Consider the following 5,840-nt stretch of genomic DNA (forward strand, 5'->3'; position numbering starts at 1 on the left):
AGCCAGGTCCCAGCTTGGCTGGCTTGTGCCCAGAGAGAGAAAGAGTTAAGCTGCTGACCCTTAAGGCAAGGGAGAGCTGGCTGCGCAGCTGTGTGTGGGGGCCTCAGCACGAAGCAGATGAGACAGGCTGGACAATGTGAGAAAGCTGTTAATGAGAGCTGCTACTGAATAAAATCATCTTTCACCTGCCTATGGCCCCCCAAGTGTTCTTCCTGCTCATCCACCCACTCCCTTAGGACCTCAACATGGGCTGGAACCTGACCCCAGGTGTGACAATGGCCATAGTCGTGAACCTGACAAGAACATACAGAGATGACTCCCCCATGAAATAAGGAGATACTTCTTGTCAGAAACGATCAACCAAAAGCGTACTAAAGTGGTGTGAAAGGAAAATAAATCTTGGGACCCTAGAATCACTAAGCCAAGGGAAAAGTCAAGCAGGGAATTACGTCAGGCAAACCCGTCTCTCATTTTATTCCTAAATAAGATAGCTACAAAGCTAAAGCTACACATCCCCCTCACAATTTGCCTACAAGAACATTCCTTGTGGGCCTCAAGATTTTTACCCTGAAACAGTTCTGTTGAATTTCACCCCGGCAATGTAAACTGACAGCTTGTCTTCACAGGTGCGGGACAGAAAGTCATCCCTCTGCTTACCTGAGACAAATGCATATCTGATTGCTCCCACTGCCCTATTGTTTATGTAAAAATGCAGATTCATTGAGCCAGACTAAATTGTGTATTCAGTGAAAGGCTGATCAAAGACTCAAAAAATATAACCTTTTGTCTCTCATCTGCCTATGGTCTGGAAGCCTCTTACTTGGAGTTGTCCTGCCTTTCCCCACCCAAACAATATACATCTTACACATATTAATTGATGTCTCATGACTCTCTAAAATAGATAAAAGCAAGCTGTGCCCCGACCACTCTGGGCACATGTTGTCAGGACTTCCTGAGGCTGTGTCACAAGCACATCCTTAACCTTGGCAAAATAATCTTTCTAAATTGGTTGAGATCTATCTCAGATATTTTGGGTTCACAGGGGGATGTTTGTTTGTTTGTTTGTTGTTTATTATGTAGGCAAATACTGTACACATAAAGAAATTTAGATTGGTAGCTATTGCTATGTACATAATTTAAGAGTCCCTATGATGGAAATAGTAAAGTCATATAATACATGTTATGCTAAGACACACGAGAATATCATGAGGTTTGCATGAGAATATCAAAGAACATGTAAGAGAAGATGGAGACATAGATGTGTGAACATGTGTGTGTTAATAAAGAAATATATCCATTGTCTCTATCCCCAGTCCCTCCATGGTCTGCCCTTCCTGCTCCTGTCCTCATATATTACTGATCCTCGCAGTCCTTCCAATCCACTGCCCCTTCTCATGGCTTGGCCTGTGCCACAGACACTTTCTCCTCTTCTGTTTGCCTCCCGTTATCACCTCCAATGTTCCTCCTCCTAGAGGTCTCCCATTCCAGGTCTCATGCCTCTGCCCTGAGTTCTCAAGGGCAGCTCTTTCACCTATAGTGCATATTTCTGTTAAGTTTTGTCAATACCCACTGAAGCGAAATGCCAGAGAATATGAATACTTTTTCGATGTGGCTCCCTTGTGAACCCCACACAGGTAGTGAACAAAGAACAACAGAAAATTATCCTTTATACTGGATTTTACTAATGAATGAATCTGTCAAATTCCTCACCTATATTTTTCCCAATAAACTCCAACATTCTTTCAATCTGAAGAGGTTTTGAACTTGAAGATTAATATATATTTTTTACTTTCTTCTGTTATGAGGACAGGTTGTGAGCCCTGTCTTTTCCCTCAGCCAGCCTCTTCTCCAGCCTCACCATTCTCAAACCATCAGAGAGACCTGCTATGGACCATGCTAATTCTCCACCATTTGTACTTCTTATCCTTTTGGACAGGTTTGTCCTCTGAGATCAAGGGAAGTCTTCTTGTGCTCTAAGATTCAGTTTACCAATATGCTCTCTTGATAGATATTTTTGTGTCTTTATCAGTTACCACATTTCACCTCTTTTAGTATTTTTTTCACATTTTATCATAATTATTATTACTCTGGTGGCAGCCACGGCATAGTTTTTAGTGTCTGCACATGGAACAATTTTCCCTGACATCTTATGCTGTCATCTTCTGGAAAGTTCAGCTGCATAAATAAAATTCACCTGAATTACAACTTGAAGAATGTGTGTTAATAAGAAAGGCAGAAATCACAGGTAACGGTGCAGCCTCCTTTATAAAGTAAGGTTTCATTGCTATAACTCCTCATACCAGTGGGTGATGTTATACCACCTGTAACTCTGGATGAAAACACCATTCATAACAATCAGAATCAGCTACCAATATATTTATGGATTCATTTATGAATTATTTAAATTTTGCTTTAATTTTTATGTGAATAAAACTTCATAATTATATAAAGGATTTTACTGTAATTACAAAAGAATGCTATTGTATGTGTAATTGATTGGCAAATATATTATCCTTTCCTTCAGATTTTTCTTAAAACATTCATTCATCGACATAGACAACCCCATGGAGACTCTTAAGACTCGGTGCATTGATTAATTCTGACCTTCCCTTCGCAATACAATGGTAGTGCAGTTATCTGTCTTTATAAATTTCATTCACTTTCTTCTTTCTTAACCTTACTAGTGCCAGCTGGAAGCAGATAGCCAAGCCGGAGGTAAAGTAATGGTAGAGTAATTGTATACGGAAGAAACCAAGGTGTTGTGGACAAAGCTATAGCATTGGGACAAACCTTATCTCATATAAACACATGCAAAAATGGAAAGATGACATGAGATAACGGTTTGCAGAAAACTGTACACAAGACAATGAAAGGCAGAATGATGCCTGAGTGATGTGAAACAATGATTGAGACCTAGTAAGGCCTCAGGTTACTGCTTTCAGAGAATCCCAGGCTGTACCGTGGCAAGCACCTGGGAAAGCAGGAGAATGGAGAAGATGGACCTGGTATTCTGCAGAACAATTTGTCCCAATTTCATCAAGCCAATCTTTATATCCAGTGGTAAGAAGGAGACAGGGTTATCATGGCAGCATTCATGCTGGTAGAGATGCTATATTCTGTCATTACTTTACGGAGGCATGGGTTACAGAACTGTAGGAATAATACAGGAGAAAAGTGTGAAGACACAAGGAGAAGTCATTTTTATAAGCCTGGCCTTCAACCCTTTCATCTAATTCCTGACTGCAAAAACAACAGATGCTTTTGCATGACACAACTATCTTGCAACAGCCCAAGGATGAAGAGGTACCCTTTATAGGTGATGTAAATTACCTAAGTAAGTTGAACCACCCTATGTGGACCCTAAGCTTTCTTTTCTATTATTTCTTGTTACATGTGGTTAATAAGCTAATTACATTATGAATTAATTAATGTACACCTTTCTTTACAAAATAGCAGAACACAATTTTCATCAAAGAAGGAGAAACAAGTAATACTTATCTCCTCTATTTTTTCCCCAGAATTCCTCCAGTTTCCTTTTGACAATCGTCTTGCCTTTCCCTTTACAAAGAAAATGCTAGTCTATGTAGTTTGCATGAAGTATAGAGTTGCTCTCTACATGCAGTAAAATGATGATTAATGGTGCCAGGATGCAATATAATAAAGTAAGGATGACAAGTTCGTTTTTTATTTTTATTTTTTATTTTTTGAGATGGAGTCTCGTTGTTGCCCAGGCTGGAGTGCAGTGGCTTGATCTCTGCTCACTGCAACCTCCACCTCCCAGGTTCAGGCGATTTTCATGCCTCAGCCTCTGGAGCAGCTGGGATTACAGGTGCACACCACCACAGCCAGCTAATTTTTGTATTTTTAGTAGAGATGGGGTTTCGCCATGTTGGCCAGGCTGGTTTTGAACATCTGACCTCAGGTGATCTGCCCACTTCAGCCTCCCAAAGTGCTGGGATTACAGCCACGAGACGCTGTGCCCAGCCTGATAATCATTTTTAAACAACCAATGTCTGGTGTTAATATTCTCTGCATATAGTACTGAAGCCCAGAACCCCTGTAGCTTAAAGATGGCAAAACATGGTCATTTAGTAATTTGGAGTTGAGGCACCCATAAAGTATCAATGTTTCTAGTCTGTTGATTGGTTACATCTCAGCATGTCTTGAACTAATGCTTCCCCTTACCAGAATATTTTTTAAACCATTAAATTGACAATGTAATTACTTGCACAGCAGACATATGCTAGGAAGTCTCAGACACCCTCCCTGTAGGAATGCTTCATTCCCAAGAGTGGGGCTCCTCTCAACACTGTCTTGTTCCCATTAGGGCCCTCCACATTGCATGCCCTAAATAAATCCTATTCTGCCTGTTGGAGTCCTATTTATTCCTGTCTTCTCCTTGCTTTCATATCCTGGTGGTTTCAGTTGAGGAAACCTCTGTTTAACCCAGCCTAAGGAATCCCATTTTCACTAGCCAGTTAAAAAGTTGACCTAGTTTGCTTTTGGAACCACTTACTTCAATGCACCACCCCACTGACCCTTCTTTCTTTGCCCATAAACTTTCATTTGTCCTCCATCCTATAAAACCTACTTCCAAGAAAGTCTCTGATATCAGTCATTCACAAGTTAGTATGCATTTAAAGCAAAGGTACTATTTACCTAAGACAATTTTTTAGCAGATATTTTGTTTGGCTTCTTTTTTTTCTGGTCCCTCCCACACCTCATTTCACGCATTGGATAAATCCAGGATCTTGACCATGGCTGTAAAACTTAGCAGCTGTTTGATTTTATGAGCCTCAATTTTCCTATCTGGAAGGCACATCTGATGATGACACTCCTGTCCTGAGACTTCTGAGAGCGCCATTCCCAGCTCTGCCTCAGGTAAAGAATGAACTGCTGTTTGGCAAGCCCTCATTGTATCACATAACCCTGGGATCACAGCAATGACTGGTTCAGGGAGGTCCTGGACAGGCTTTTCACAGTTGGGTGCAGTTTCTAGGCCTCTAACATGAAGATATTTAGAGCAAGAAAGACATGCATCCATGAGTTGGAAATTCTCAAATTTTCCACAGGCCATTTTCTAGTTCATGAGACACAGATATGAGGAAAATACTCTACTTATTACTAATTAGGGCTTTGAACCACATCCTATACACATTTTTTTTATCTTATGAGATGAATGAGGACTTTGGTGAGCTCTCATGTAAGGCGTGAAGCAGTGCTTGGAAGAATACGAAACATGGACTGTGCATCACACTTCCCTAGAGTGCTACCTGAAATCCAGATTCCTGGCTCTACCATAGATTCAGGAAATTAGGACGATGCAGCCAGAATTAGATATTTTTGAAAAATTAGTGATTAGTGAGCATTTCTGGCCTAAACTAAAAGCAGTTTGGCTCCTTTAGGCCTCTTTCTTCTGAGACCATGTCCTTATATTTGAAATGCTTGTTCCTTGATGCCATAAAGAAAAAGCACTTGAACATAAATTTATTTAGTAAGGCCATTTTTACTTCCTGCAGAAAGGGTACACTTGCCAGCAGTTTTTCTATGACAGTATACAGAACAAAGGAGACAGGGTCATTTATAACCTGACGCGTTCACCCTACTGCTGTGTCCGGTTTCCATTGGCTGGAACAGGACCTCACATTCTGCATTTGTCCCGATTGGCTAGCAACTTAGAACTTTTTAAAAGAGGCAAAGGTAGAGGAGAACAAAGGAAGGAGGAAGTCACTTGTGGAATGCTGAGAAAGGTAAAAATACTTTTAAATAGGGAAGAGGAACAGGCTATGACCTAATGCTTGGACCAGTATACACATGCCAGGGCAAATATTTAGGCTAAA

This window comes from Colobus angolensis, unplaced genomic scaffold, assembly GCF_000951035.1.
Source record: "Colobus angolensis palliatus isolate OR3802 unplaced genomic scaffold, Cang.pa_1.0 Scaffold467, whole genome shotgun sequence".
Taxonomy (NCBI): Eukaryota; Metazoa; Chordata; class Mammalia; order Primates; family Cercopithecidae; genus Colobus; species Colobus angolensis.